Genomic DNA, 16,346 nt, shown 5'->3' with positions numbered 1-16,346 from the left:
TCAGGTAGTTTACTTGGGAAGTTATCCTAGAAGGCATGAGTAAGGGACGTGGAGAATAAGTCAGAAAAGAGGGAAAAGCAATTAATAAACATAAAGGAATGATGGAATTAAAAATTAACTATTTGGCAACAATCATAATAATTGATTCAAACAAGAATTATCAATGGATGCAAAAACTAGCAGATGAGAAAAAGAATGAATATATGTATAACTGAATCACTTTGCTATACACCTGAAACTAACACAACATTGTAAATCAACTATACTCCAGTAAAATTTAAGGAAAAAAAAAAAACAACAACTAGTGGGTGAAAGTTTCAAGAATAACAGGATATTATTGTTGGGAGACAATTCACCATGGATCGCTCATGTTTCTCCATGTCTTGCAAGCAGGGACACTGAATGCCTTTGTTCTGCAGTCTCCTTTCAAGGATATTTGTATATTGAACAGCCTTGAAGGTAGAGATAGCGTCTTCCTCCTGAGCAAAGGGCAGGTTGTTTCATGTCCAGGATAACAAAAGACAATGACTCCTTCTTGGGCGCATGTCAGGCAGACTCACTGCCCCTTATAAAAGTTTCCTAAACCTGGAGTTCCCCTCCTGGAGCGCAACTCCTCTTGTGCAGGAGTCACCGGGCCCTGTTTGCAGCACCCTGTGGGAACTGAATCGGGGAAACAGGAAATACTGACACACTGACTACCACTATCGCTGAGTACGAAAGTCCTTTAGCTCTGACCTCAGAGTCTATCTTCTGCCAGCAGCCATGGCTAATTTGTTAGCTTGCAAGACCCTTCATCGTCATACATTTCAAAGTACATTCCCACAAGATACACACGAATCAAAAGGAAGAAACTGGCAGATGCCACCTTAACCAAGTGATCAATGTTAAAATCACTTGTAATGGGATATATCAACATCATGTGCCTCCTGGTATGATGTACTGAGAGGAATACATGTCACTGTGATACCTCCAAGCACAAGAAAACAAACATCCAAATTGAGAGCCATTCCACAAAATAACTGGCAGTATTCTTCAAAATGTCAATATCAGGAAACAACACAAAGACTGAGAAACTTTTCAGATTACAGAAAACATAGACATAAAACAAAACAGTCTTTGCTTTTAGGAAAAAAATCAGGTGTATATGGACATCAAGTCTGCAACTTACAAAAAGTTGAAGGGAAAAAATACAGATGTAGAGAGAAAAGGTAAATGCAAATGGGGTAAAATGTTAACATTTGAAGAATCTAGGTGAAAAATATATAGAGGAATTCTTTGTACTATTCTTGTAAATTTTCTGTGGGTCTGAATTTTTGTCAAGTGACAAATTAAACAGAAAAAAAGAGTATATGAGTGACAGGCATAAAATAATGTTTTTCTTGCACAAGGCTGCTCTTCAAGGGTTACTCATTTGGGAATGAACTGCTGAGTATCTTAGGCATGGCCCAGATCACCTAAAATCCAGAATTCTCAGGCACAGAGCAAGTCCGTGGGATCATGTGCCAGCACTAATTTTTTTTAAAAAAGTATTCATAAACAGTGAGAGGAAATCTTTTCATTTAAAAGTATTACTTTGGGACTTCCCTGGTGGCGCAGTGGTTAAGAATCCGCCTGCCAGTGGAGAGGACATGGGTTTGAGCCCTTGTTTGGGAAGATCCCACACACCACGGAGCAACTAAGCCAGCAAGCCACAACTACTGAGCCTGAGCTCTAGAGCCTGCGAGCCACAACTACTGAAGCTCGCGCACCTAAAGCCTGTGCTCCGCAACAAGAGAAGCCATTGCAATGAGAAGTCTGCACACAGCAACGAAGAGTAGCCCCCGCTCACCGCAACTAGAGAAAGCCCGCGCGCAGCAACGAAGACCCAACGCAGCCAAAAATTTAAGAAAGAAAAAAAGTATTACTTAATTCACATTGGTTTTTGGAGCTTTGAGTCATTATGCAATTTCTTCAATCAACAGAGACTAAAATTAGTATTTCACTATGTGGTCCAATAAATTCAACTAAAAAGGGCTTTTCATTCTTGAAAGACACAGAACCTTAGTACTAGTCTATACAAGGCTCTACAACAGGAATTAGAAAATGGAACTATATGACTAGCAATATTCAGGCAATAAAAAGCAGTATCTAGTTACACTTCCATTTTTCACTTACTTTGTTTAAAGTGCCTATTTATAAAAGACAAAACAGCATGTCTTCTTAGAAATAAAAGACAGGGTACACTAGAAAATAAGTTTTTAGTGTGAACTCTTCATTGGACATTTTAATACCTATATCATTAAACAGGTCATTTTACCAGTATTATATCCAGGAAATTACTGACACTAAAACATCTCATGTAAGAAACCTTTTCATATAAATGAACCACCACAAATTGTAAAGCTTCATAAAATAAACCTGCTGTCTCAGGTACTCACAAAACATTTATTTGAAAACACTAAAGTCTTGGGTATTTTCCAGCAGTATTGTGAGCAAAGCATCTAGGGAATGTGTTGACTATAACACAAATCAGCATGTTAAATAACAAGCTTCATCTGACTTAGCAAAACATTCTAACTTTTGGAACAGAAAGTGATCTGTTGGACATTTCAAAGCTGCTAGAATTCACCCTGCTAATACAAGTTTTTACTTTAGAAAGGCTAGAAAAGAGTTAATTAAAAACAGTACTTAAGAACTACGCTCACTAAAACATATAATTCTCTAGATTTTTTTAAAGCTATATAAAAATCAAAACTCAGAAATGGAAATATAGACAGAAAAGTTGAATAAAAATGAAAAGTTCACCTGAAGCACTCTTTATTGAAGTAAACTTTAAGATTAATAATTCACATCTGGTTTATAAAACACGTACAAAAGTAAACTTTATTTAAATTCGTCACACAATATCTATCAATACCAATACCTACCAATGGATTGCTAGAAAAATTAAACAGCTTTACATCTTTAGGTTATGAACAACTCCCTTACTAGAAAGCCAAATGAATTATTTTCTACTTTGTAGGAAATCTGTCCCAAAAGAACCACCACAAAACTTCTATTTCTTATAAAAATCCTTTAAAGCCTGAATTATTAAAGATTAAGAAGGCAAAGGTCAAATGATCCTTACCAGAAGAATATCTCCTAACCTAAAACACCTCTGAAACAATTCAGAGGAAGCTGAATCGTAGATTAATAATTTGATCAAATGTCCACTGTTGATAAAGCAATATAAAGGAAAAGATTATGCTGACAAATAAGATTTTTGTAAGAGATAATAGTTCAAAATTCTAAATGAACATTTACAGAATTAAAGGTCAAGTTCTATAAAACTTTTCTAAATTATGGGCTATGCTAAATAAACAACTTTTACATTCTCCTTTTGTACAGCATTCTACATTCGTACTACTGAAGGAGTACTATCACTCCAGAGTAATGTATGCTACAAGAATTAGAAGTCTAAAAACCAGTGTGAAGTGGTAACAGTAGGTGCCCCCCCACCAGGCACACACTAACAACGGTTTTGCATTTCTAAGAGCTGAAAAGACAAAAATTTACAGCTGTATAAGCCTGATTTTAGTACTTTTAGTTTTAAAAAATCTTTATGAAAGACATTTTAGGGCTTTAAAAAATAAACTGGAACAAAAAATTCAACTACTTGTTCTTTCCAAATTATGTTAAGACCCTACATGGTCATGATGTGACCTACCCTGCTAAATCCAAAGTTGTTTTTTTCTTCCCTACAATTATGTTTTCTCTATTCATATTTGGTTGCCAGATATGCCGCTTTATATAAATGCCCTTTTTTAGGAATTTAGTGAAGTACCTTCAAAAACGTTTCTAAATACAGAAACCTTTGAGTTTCAAAATTTAAATGTCATATATACCTTATGAACTGAGGATGATCTTTCACAATGGCATCAGGAAATCCTGTGCTTCAGGAAACTCTATGGTATCAAGTGAGAAACAACAGAAGGAACAGAAAAGAGACTGTGTTAAGAAAAATAAAGATCTCATTCTTACTCTCATGACAAAAATATGAGGAAGAGGACAGGGCAGGGCAGAGATTCACAAAAGGTATCCTTAAGAAAGGCAGAAAAAAACTAGAACAATATAATTCATAAAGCCCTAAAGAGTACAGAAAACTATCAGCTTCTCAAAAGTACTCCCAAAGATGGGACTTCCCTGCTGGCGCAGTGGTTAAGAATCCGCCTGCCAAAACAGGGGACACGGGTTCGAGCCCTGGTCCAGGAGGATCCCCAATGCCACGGAGCAAATGCGCCACAACTACTGAGCCTGCTCTCTGCAACAAAAGAAGCCACCGCAATGAGAAGCCCGCGCACCACAAAGAGGAGTAGTCCCACACACACCCCCACCCCCACCACCCCGCCCCCGGCTCGACTCACCTAGAGAAAGCCCTCGTGTAGCAACAAAGACCCGATTCAGCCAAAAATAAAGAAATAAATAAATTTTTTAAAAATACACTTTAAAAAAACAAAGTACTCTCAAAGAAAGGACCCTGAATTCTTAGAAATTATCAGAACTGCTTCTATTTGGCTCTGACTACCTCTAATCATTAACTTCTTAAAGTGACACATTGTTGGGTTGGATATAATAAGTTGTGAACTAAAACTGCAGATTTATATGCAGTTAGCAAAGGTCACATAAATATTTCTTCTACAACAAGCTCCACAGAAACACACTGAAAAAAAAATTTTATATTGGTGTAAAAAGCCACAGTCATATAGGATACTATACAATTATATGCATCAGAATTATAATGATAAAAATTTATTCACATTTATCTGGCTAAAGAGGTTTAATGCCATAAACATATAAAAAGATGATTAAGAAAGTTTAATTCAAAAAAAAAAAAAAAAAGAAAGTTTAATTCGCAGAAACAGACTCACAGATATAACAGACTTGTGGTTCCCAAGGGGAAAGGGGGGATGGATTGGGGACTTGGTATTAGCAGATGCAAACTATTGTATATAGAATCAATAAACAGCAAGGTCCTATTATATAGCACAGGGAACTATATTCAGTATCCTATAATAAACCATAATGGAAAGGAATATGAAAAACACTATATATATGTATATATGTATAGTGGAATCACTTTGCTATACAGTAGAAATTAACACATTGTAAATCAACTATACTTCAATAAAATAAATTTTTTAAAAAAGAAAGTTTAGTTCAGATTGAAGTTGCCTAAGTAATATCTAACACATTTTAAGTTCAAAATTAAGGTTAGCTATTGATCCCATGGCATAAAATAAAGAAAAACATGCTAAATCACTTGAAAATGGCCAAAAAGTAGTTATAGTTTACTGATGAGAAATTTATTCTCAGATAATAACTAAAAATTTCCTTATTGGCCAAAACTGACCTCATACCATTTTTCAGGCAACTGCGTAAGAGGCTAGATAAAATCTCAGCTATAAAAGTAATGATTACATATTAATTATACATGATGAATATGCCAAAATGGTTATTTTATAACAATGTTATCACTTAAAATATTATTTATTCATAGAAACCTTGCAAATTCAAAGAGTAAAAATTATCACTAAGCCATTATCATTACCTGAAATCAGACTTCACTAGGGTGGCATGGACAGAGAGTTACACTGCCAAGAGCTAAGAAGTGAACAGAAATTCAAGTAGAGGCTAGAGTACACATTACCAAGTGTGGAAGAAACAGAGTAGGTAAGATAGGTCCACAGACCTGGGGAGGCACAATTAAAAGATGGCTGTTTAAGGATGCCAGATACCTGACCATTTCAAAAGGCTGAAGAAAAAGGGCCAAGAAAAAGGGGGAAATTGAAGTGATCAGACAGGTTCAAGATGCTGAAAAACAAAATTCAGGATGAAACCCATAAGTGAGAATAGGGAGTAATCTTGGAGGGAAGGAGATATTTCTTTTCTTGAGTGTAGTGAAAACACAAAGTGTGTAGCGGTAGAAGTTATGCTCAGAGGTAGAGGGTTGGAAATTTGGAGTAATTCGTGGCTGTTAACCTCTACATAAGAAACAGACTCATCTGTTAGAATTAAGGAGTGAGGGGAAGAGGAGAGTTTTGAGAAGTCAAATGTGTCTATGACACATTCACAACTGCTTGGTGAGGTACCTGTCAAGCTACTCAATAAAGATGCTATCCTTTGATTAAAGGATATGAGTATAGAATGCCTGTATTTGATTACTTTTATAATAATTATATTTGATTCCCCAATGTCAACTAGGCACTTTAGGAGATATTAAAAAAAACCTTTAAGACATGGTCTCTGACCTCAAGGAACAGTTTACATACTATTTTATATTTTTCAGTGTAACCCTTCCCCAAAAGGTAAGGTATTAGGTTACCTTTTAATAGGTTATAAATTGAGGTATTTCATTTTCTTCCAGTCAGATTAATAGGAAACAATTTCAAGCTAGATATACCTTCAGATATGAGATACTTTAAAGAGATTTTACAAGTTACGAAGTAGCCACTAGAAATACTTTCAGCCATGCCACATTAGGCTTAGACAGGGCAACAAACAAAGCAAGCATTCCAACTATTTTCTACGCAAAAGCTACTGGCAGCAGCTATACTCCAATTAAAAAAAAAAAAAAAAAAAGCTATTGGCAAACCAATTATGCTATAGTCCCTAACACCCTAAGTAGGTTTCCATGCAGAATTCAATTTTCAGGAATTCCCTGGCATGGCGCTTTCACTGCTGGGGACTGAGTTCAATCCCTGGTCAAGGAACGAAGATCCCGCAAGCCGCAGGGTGCGCAGCCAAAAACAAAACAAAACAAAACAAACAAGAATTCAGTTTTCAATACACATATATAAAATATCAAAATGTTATCAAATTGTCAAAGCTCGTAAAGAATATATCATACAGGACTTCCCTGGTGGCGCAGTGGTTAAGAATCTGCCTGCCAATACCGGGGACATGGGTTCAAGCCCTGCTCCAGGAAGATCCCACATGCCACAGAGCAACAAAGCCCACGAGCCACAACTGCTGAGCCTGAGCTCTAGACCCCGAGAGCCACAACTACGGAGCCTGAGTGCCACAACTACTGAAGTCCACGTGCCTAGAGCCGGTTCTCCGCAACAAGAGAAGCCACCGCAACGAGAAGCCTGCGCACCGCAACGAAGAGTAGCCCGCACTCGCCGCAGCTAGAGAAAGCCCGCATGCAGCAACAAAGACCCAACGCAGCCATAAATAAATAAATTTATTTTAAGCAAAAGAACATATCATATACAACTGTAATAGGAGCAACACAATACAATACTTGCCCTTTGCACGACTGTTTTTAAGGACCCCAAGTTAAACAGACTTTTGATTTACACAAATTAACTACACAAATAATATCCCTTCTGAATAGTGGTTTCAAAATAAGTTACAGCTAGCAATTTCAATATTTTTTAAAGTACAGTAAAATGGAATTCTATCTATATGCTGTTTTCACCTATTTTCTTTCCACAGGTGGCATAAGAGAGAGGTTTGGAGATCTCTGTACTCCAAACTGAGGAGGTTATAGTTACAAATGGCAAACCTTAACAACTTTCTCAGGCAATGCAAGAATTGTGCATGTTCAGAAGGAAAAACCCTGAGAGAACAAGAGAACTAGATTAACCATATTTGAGAAATGACCAACTCCTTCATTTAAATTAACATACAGCACGTCTCTATAAGGCAATTATACTACTAAACTGGTAAAAATAACTGGTAAAAATAAAATTTACTTCCTCAAAGCAGGGATCATCATGTCTTACTCTCTTCATTCACAGCACAGTTCACCTTGCACTTAATGGGCACTCAAACTAGATAAGATAGTTTTCAAACACTTATTTTATCATTGTTTTACCTGCCATAATAAAATTCATTTATTTGCGGTCCGATGACGTCTGTGATCCAGCTACAAAAAAATATTTAAAGCATACTAACCAGATTAAAAAGCTAATACTTTTGAACCCAATACTATTCTTATCTAACTTTAAATACAAAACTAATATACTATAGAGATACTTGTACTGTCTCTGATGAAACTGATTACAAGTTGGCTCAAAACGTGTTTGTTTTGTTTTGAGATGTAGTGAAGCATAGCATCATAGCAATAGGCTGTCTAGCATATAACCTGTAATTTTCATTGTGATTTTAAGTCACTGTACCCTATTTAATCTTAATAGAAGTTGTAATAAATTACAGATTTAAAGCCCTCAGAAGTATTAAATTATACTCTAAAAAAATGTCTGTAGAAAGTCAGGTTCAATTTTCAATATGTTATCAGTCCATCTGACTTATTAACTATTTAAGACTGTAGCATTATTTATCTAAAGTAGTATAGTTTACCAAACCTACAAGACTCTTATTGTATTATTAAACAGATAACACACAGTTAAAATAGACACAAATGAAATTTTTACACCTTTAAAATAATTGCTTTATAGAGGAGAAAACATTTTCTAAGCAAGTTATTTTCTGCGAAGTTTACTATTCTGTTTTTTAAAAACTGCAACAGATTTTGTTTAATTTATGAATAATATACAACAAAGTAGGAAGAAGTTGAATTTAAAACTAATATTAATGTTTTTAGTAAATCAAATACTTTTTTTTTTTTTTTTTTTTTGTGGTATGCGGGCCTCCCTCTGTTGTGGCCTCTCCCGTTGCGGAGCGCTCCGGACGCGCAGGCTCAGCGGCCATGGCTCACGGGCCCAGCCGCTCCGCGGCATGTGGGATCCTCCCAGACCGGGGCGCGAACCCGGTTCCCCTGCATCGGCAGGCGGACGCGCAACCACTGCGCCACCAGGGAAGCCCCAAAATCAAATACTTTTTTTAATTTCTAAAAGGGAATAACTGGCTAGTCAAATGCAGCCAAGTTTTATATTTTCTATCAAATTCTAAAGACAATTTTCTTGACAAGCCATATGTAATCAAATATAGTTTATAATAAATGACTACAAAATTTTAAAGGGGGGAGACAGTGACTCATATTTTGTTGATATGACTATTTCAATATAAATCAAGCCTAAACAATTTTTTTTCCAATTAGAAAAGGTGCTCCAGCATTAATAATTATATAAAATAATTTATCTGACCACCTCTGGCAATCCTTTATTTTCAATGTGACCAAGAGTTATACTAAATAATCAGTCTTTCACAATTTAGATCCTTACCTAAAGGAAAAAGTAGAGCTCAAAGGAGCAAAGTATTATACTTCTCTTTATGCTTCTCTAAATCTCCACTTCTTTTAGGTGTAAACTTTGTGGTTAAGGAGAAAAAAAAAAAGACAAAGCAGCAAAGAAAATGCAACATGAAAAAGTATCTGGAAATCTAATCTTCAAAAGAAGAGACGGCGCTTCCTTGGTGGCACAGTGGTTAAGAATCTGCCTGCCAATGCAGGGGACACGGGTTCGAGCCCTGGTCCGGGAAGATCCCACATGCTGCAGAGCAACTAAGCCCGTGTGCCACAACTACGGAGCCTGTGCTCTAGAGCCCACAAGCCACAACTACTGAGCCCACGTGCCACAACTATCAAAGGCCTCGCGCCCAGAGCCCTTGCTCCACACAACAGAAGCCACCGCAATGAGAAGCCCACGCACCATGACGAAGATTAGCCCCCACTAATAGCTACCACAATATTTCACTGACCTTATAACTAAGAGAACCCTGGTTTCTAGTAACTTGAACATTTAAATCAAAACAGATTTCTAAGTCTCCCAAATCTAATTAAGTCACCCCCACTACAGCCCAGCTTCTTCTACCTCATCTGTTCCCCTACCTTCCCTCCCATTCAGTCTCCCTTAGGAGTGAAAAATTCTCAGAAAATTAGAGAAATTATTTGGGTCAAAATAAAATACATTTAAGGTAAAAAATATTATCCTTGGTTTGTTTCATTTCAAAGACTTCTCTGTTAGAATAAGACAGCTTTCTAAAGTATTGACTTGGCATTAACTACTAAATATAAAATACAAAGTAAATCAGTTTAATGACTTAGCTGTCCCAAAACTACAAATGCCACCCTAAAAATATAGTACTGCCAATACTCATCCAGTTCTTTTAATTTCCACACAAGTAGTAAGAGCAGAGGCTCTAACACTCTAGCATACAGTGGTATGCTTCAGAATCTAGGCAATATGTTGCCTTTGTGTAGTGACACATGGCCCAAGTATCAACTGAGGAGAACAGCATGATCTGCTAAATCAGTCAAGGTCTAATTCAACAAACATTTAGGTAAAATGTATAACATACATCCTCTAAATATCTGTTCTAGCTTGGTCCTAACAGTGATTAAGATAAAGTCCAAAACAACAGCTGTGACAAAGCTACAGAAGCAGCACACTAACATTAAATTGTTCTTCCCCAAACCACTCTTTTTTTTAAACAATTTTATTGATTGATTGATTGATTGATTGGCTGTGTTAGGTCTTCGTTGAGGTGCGTGGGCTTCTCATTGTGGTGGCTTCTCGTTGCGGAGCACCGGCTCTAGAGCACGCAGGCTTCAGTAGATGCCGCGCGTGGGCTCAGTAGTTGTGGCTCGTGGGCTCTAGAGCGCAGGCTCAGCAGTTGTGGCTCATGGGCTTAGTTGCTTCACGGCATGTGGGATCTTCCCGGACCAGGGCTCGAACCCGTGTCCCCTACATTGGCAGGCATATTCTTAACCACTGCGCCACCAGGGAAGCACCCAAATCACTCTTAATTATACCAATCCAACCAAAACAAGTGGACTGTATTTCCTCAAGTCGGTCACATAAGTGCTTTGGCTATCCTAAAATCCTCCACTGATTCAAAACTTCTACTCCAAATCTATATCCCTATATTCAACTTATGTTAAATGCTTAAAGGTACTAGACAAAATGTATTTTTTTAAGCAGTTGAATCCAGAACCAGTAAGGACATTTCAAATAATTTATTTAGACTTACATATGTATCATACAGAAAGGGTTCCCCATGACACAGCTTTCAGCAAGTGGGGGTGGGGGGCGGGAGGGAACACCCTTTCAAAAGTAATAAAATACACTGACAGGTTCCTTGATTTTAACAAAGTTCTAGGAATTTGTCATCAAAAGTAACTTCCAATTTAAACTTAACCACACTGGGAGTTTCAACTTCAGATACTAGGAAATTAGGACAGCTGCAAACCCAGAAATTATACATGAAGATTTTTTTTGGTAGCAACAATATAATCATATAGCAAGTTACTTTATGTCCTTTAATAGTTAAGAGGCAAGAATAATTCTGGAGGAATATTTTTAAATGTGGAAAATTTCACAGTTCCTTGGAATACCTTTAAATCTAAATATTGCCATGACATTTTCATCTCCAAATTCAAACGTATGTAAAGTTGCAATGGAAACTATTTTTAAAACCTTTGAATTAACTAACCACCAATAACGCAATTCTAAGGTACCACATCATCACCCTCAGTGGTGACCTGCTACAATCAGAAAAGCATATTAAGAAAGTTAACTTCAAAAGTTACCAGAATAAGTCATTCTAATATTCAAATGGAAAATAACACGCAAACAAGTATTCCATTCAATGGATGTGAAACAGGCTTGGGAAACAGCATTTTAGCACTCTGAAATTTACATTTTCCTCTTCCACCCTTACATATAGATGCCCTCAATGTTGATGTTTCAAATATTTAAAACGAAGCTCAATCAAAAAGTTCACTTGAGGGCTTCCCTGGTGGCGCAGTGGTTGAGAGTCCGCCTGCCAATGCAGGGGACACGGGTTCGTGCCCGGGTCTGGGAAGATCCCACATGCCGCGGAGCGGCTGGGCCCGTGAGCCATGGCCGCTGAGCCTGCGCGTCCGGAGCCTGTGCTCCGCAATGGGAGAGGCCACAACAGTGAGAGGCCCGCGTACCACAAAAAAAAAAAAAAAAAAAAAAAGTTCACTTGACAGCTGTTGCTATTTTAAGTTGCAAGAAAAAAAAGGGGGCGGCGGGGCTTTCAATAACCTGCATTCAACAAATACTTATGTGCCCTGCCATACTAGCTATAGCAATCTACCTCTGTAATTTGCACGGTTTTATGATACCCCATGACAGAAGATCCAAAAAATTTAAATAGTATGATCTGAAACTTCTTTTCAAGCATGTTTACAAGAAGAATTATCTCATTAAAAACCATCCACTTTTATGTGACTCTAAAACTCCATGCCCAGAAGCCAAAGACTGGTTTATAAGCAATATAATGACAAATTCAATGGAAAAGATATTATGACAATAGACTAAGGCTGGCTCACCATGTTATGATCTGCTTGCCTAATATGCATGTTTAGCTACTGTAGTCAGCAATGTCCAAATATAAATCTGAAATATTTAATGGCTGGTTCTGTTCTAGATTTCAAGCTCATTTTATCTTTCTAAAACATAGTTTTAATCTAAGGCTCTCCACAAAAAAACTTTAAATACAGTCCCTAGAGTGTAAAAAATTAAGGAACAAGTTATTGAATTTCCCCATAAATGCAAGAAAAAAACTGCACAATGAAATGTCCAAAGTATCAAATATATCAGCACACCTTTACCTTAACACAAATTAAAAACAAGTTTCAAAAATAAAAGAAAAATAAACCTCAATCAGGTTGAGCATTATAATTCATAAATAAGAGTTCCCTGTACTTTAGGAATGCACGCATAAATATACGAAGAAATACCTTGTTGATTTAAAAGTAAGGAACTTTATTTGGTTGGTTACATTTCAATTACTCTTAAGTGGCATATAAAGACATAAAGTAACTAACAAAACTATAAAAACTATGTTTCAAAAAAAGGTCAGTCTTATTTTGTTTACTTAAATACTAAGTTTAATCATGACCTATCAAAATCTTATCATGCCTCACTGTATAAAATTAGCACCGCACTTGCAAGCATAAGCAGAATCTAGACTTATCAAACATATGGTGAGGCATGGCTAGCTTCTGAAAAATCAAATGAGAATGCAGGATTAAAATGTGTTTGGTTGGGTGACAAACAAAAAACGATCCTGTTTAAAAGTTTGCATCAAAAATTTGATCAAGAGAACCTCTCAAAATTTTAAAGCGCCCAGCAATTAAATCTTAGAAATGAACTGAAATGGTTTAAATATAAATCCTTCCACTTCAGAAGCTACAGCTAACAAGCAAATACCTAAAACAGAGGAAAAAAAAAATTCACCCCCATCTCCAAACTACTAGAAGGTATGCATAAACACAGGCACAGGCTGGTTTACCAGCTAACTTTTCTGGCCCTAGACCAAAGAGACATCAAAGCTGACAACAGAACCAACCATGAGTTTTCCCTGTAAACTAGACGATAATCTGAAAAACTTCACTGTTGCTACTAGAAGCTCCTTTTAATGAGAAGCAGCGAACGGCAGGTGAAAAAATAAATTCTAACAGAGCAGCAAGAGGTTGTGAAAACACGGTTCAAGGACTGACTGAACGTGTTATGACTGCTCTGTAACAGGTCCAAGGTAATTTACGCACACACCCTTCAAGCGCAATCCCTCAAGCAGAGATAAGATTGGGAAACAACAGGCTTCGGCCAAGAGCCACATACCATTTTAAAACAGCCGTCTCCCTTCCGACAGGAAAACAGACATTCTCGCTCATCCGAAGTCTTTCCGCGAGTTCTCCCACCGCCGCGAAGGGAGGCGGGCGGCCGCCACCCTAAACGAGAGACGCCGGCAGCAGACCCGCCGCGCGGCCGCCACGCCTTCCTCCGGCCGCGGCGGGGGACGCGGAGCGGCGGATCACATTTCTCCTCCCCAACAATCACACGCACTCACGTCCCCAGAGTTGACACCCTCCAAACCCGCCGCTCGGTGACGCTGGGGACTGGGCCACAAAGCCAGGGACGCAGCCATCGGCCGCGGGGCTCAAGTTGCGTGCGTGCGTGTTTGTGTTTATTCCCCTTTAATGAAAGACAAGAGGTCTCCGTAGTGACGGCCCAGGCTGCGGTGAGGGAAGAGGCCCCAAGTGGGACTAAACAAAACTTCGGTTGCTGGGAAGAGCCGTTGCGCAACCCTGGCAGGAGGCGGCGAGGGCCGCCTGGCCTGGCCCAGCCCAAGCGCGGCTTCCCAGAGGCTGCGCCACCGCGCGCAGGAGCCACCGCGCGCAGCAACCACGCGCGGCCCCCGCGTCCGGCGGCCTCGGGCCCGGGGCACCCCGGCCTCAAGGGAGACGCCTGGCCCCGCCACCCCGCCGGGACCGGGACAGAAACGCGGGGCATGAGCACACAGGGGATGCGGATGGGGGGTGCAGGACGCGCAACGGGTGCGGGCCGCTCCGGGGGCGTCGGGCTCGCGAGGGTCCAGGGGAGGGGCCCGCTGCCCCCCCCCCGAACGCAGGCGCGGCCGGTGGAGCCGGTCCCCCCGCCCCGGGGTGGGGACGCCCCTCGCCCTACTCCCTTACCTTCCTAGAGGCCTGCGCTCTCCCCTCTTCGGGCGGCCGCAGCCCTGAGCATGTCCGGGGTGGGTGCGGGGCCGTGTCGGGGACAGGGAGCCAGGCGCTTCAGCAGGCGGCACCACCCAGCCCGGGCTCAGCCCCTCTCCGCGGCCGCTGCCATCTTGTCCTGGCGGCTGAGAGGAAACGGCGAAACACCCTCCCCCGACCGCTGCTGCTGCTGCTCTGGCTGCTGAGCGCCGGGCCCGTGTCCCTCATCTTCCTTCCCGGGGATTTGGGGTGGGGACGGCTTGGCTAGGTCGAAGGGGTGGTGAGAGGTCAGGCGGCCGGCCTCCCACTGCTGGGGCCTACGGGCGGCGCGCGGTGCGGGGCCCGCGGCGGTTGGGGCCCATTCCTGACGCCCCCGCCGAGAGAGGAGAAAGAAGACAACAGGGAGCGGTGGCGGCGGCGGCGGGGCCCGCGGCTCGGTCTCCTCAGGTCGCCGCGCTGCCGGCAGTCGTCACGGAGGCGGCTCCCGCCGGCCGCCCCACTCTCGGGCCCCTCCTCCGCGCCCGCCGGCCTCGGTCGCCGCCTCCGCAGCGCCACCGCTCGCCCGGCCGCTGTGCGCGCCGAGCCGAGGCGACCCCGCTCGGCTCGGCCCGCGGCGCCTCTGTGAAGCCCCTCCCCGGGGCCCGCCCGCCCGCGGCCGCGCCCTTGTGTTGATAGCTTCGAGCCCGCCTGGCGGCCGGCGGGAGTCTGACCCGGAGCTCCCTAACGCCAGCGCCCCCTTTACTGTTCCGAACCTCAGTCTTCGGCCCACTCCGCCAAAAATATATATTGTAAAAAGATCCTAACACCAAAGAAAGGCTGAAAATGCGGAAGCGGATTTTACAGGCCTTTCGAGATCCCGTAATCATAGTTTCCCCTGCCACCCCTTTGGGATCCGTTTCTTGGCTTTTTTTTTTTTCTTTCTTTCTTTTTTTAAGGTCTAATAATAAGGGGAAATGCTTAAAGTGAACAATCCCAGTTTAAAATAGGTCCTTCCCGCTCCCCCATCCCAAAGGGTCAAGGGAATTGTAAACTCAGGTTAAAGAAAGAGGAAAAGGCCCGCGTGGAAATTTTCCAAGAGCATCTCTATGGTCCAAACCCCCGTAAATATGAAGTTCACCCTCCCTCATGAAGACTAGGAAATCAACAGAATGGCCCATCTCAAACAACGGAATCACAGAACCATAGAATTTTAGAGATGAAAGAACATTAGAGATCCTTGGTCCAAACTCTAAGTAGGGCAGGGGTTCGAAGAAGTTTAGGTTACCTACCCAAGGTTATACAGCCAAGCCCTGGTCTGCACTCGCTCGCTCCTTCTCTTCCCTATCAAACAACTGACCTTCTAAGTATCATTCAGAGTTAATCTTTTTAAATATTCGTTTCTTTTTGTCCTGAATTAGTGTTTAACCTTTTGGGAACACCTTTCTCTGAGGAGTGGAAGTGCCCTCTCTTTGTTCCCTTCATAATCTTCACTAGGAGGATTGAAGCTACCCTACAAAGATTTATCCCCAGACATTTTCTATTGCAGTAACTGAGGCAGGCCCTAAAGGGAGTGGCAAATTGCTGCATATTTAATTCCACACCTTGACTCCCTGCTGCTTTTCAAACTGGGAGAAGAGTATTCTGAAGAATACCTTTAAAAGAGAAAAGGATAGTATGACCTGAGGAAGTAGGAAATAACATTTTAGAATAACAGTTTTCTTCAAGTTAGGGAGGATAACCAGTTGCAAAGGTTTCCAAAATAGAAAAACAAAACACTGACTGTCTCTCAGATAGCAGCATATTAGCCATTCCTTTTTACTTAGTATTTAGTTACTTTTGATTTTTTTTAAAAAGTAAGAGTTTAAAGAACCAAAAAAGGGTAGGAAGATATTCCACTAGAACTTCAAACTTTCAGAATTTTTACAAAACATTTCTCTGGGTCACCCCTAATGGAAGGCTTCCATTCTCCTTATTACAG

At 40.7% G+C, this 16,346-nt stretch overlaps 1 protein-coding gene across 4 annotated transcripts in view; it reads right to left on the bottom strand.

Moving 5' to 3' along the window:
* HIPK3 (homeodomain interacting protein kinase 3) overlaps positions 1–14,901 on the bottom strand; it is an 87,567-nt gene extending 72,666 nt beyond the window's left edge. Inside the window, exons 1-2 of one of the 4 annotated variants that reach the window (XM_028500817.2) lie at positions 14,369–14,901; positions 3,864–3,923 (exon numbers count right to left, since the gene is read on the bottom strand). The gene's annotated coding sequence lies outside the window, so the exon portion shown is untranslated. Of the gene's footprint in view, positions 1–3,863; positions 3,924–13,514; positions 13,603–14,368 lie in introns of those variants that run through there. The other 3 variants (XM_028500818.2, XM_024118656.3, XM_028500820.2) reach the window with 3 other exon arrangements.
* Between the last annotated feature and the right edge of the window lie 1,445 nt (positions 14,902–16,346).

This window comes from Physeter macrocephalus, chromosome 16 (genome assembly GCF_002837175.3).
Source record: "Physeter macrocephalus isolate SW-GA chromosome 16, ASM283717v5, whole genome shotgun sequence".
NCBI classification, from domain to species: Eukaryota; Metazoa; Chordata; class Mammalia; order Artiodactyla; family Physeteridae; genus Physeter; species Physeter macrocephalus.
The sequence above is the reverse complement of the archived record's forward strand: the minus strand, read 5'-3'. Positions and strand labels throughout refer to the sequence as shown.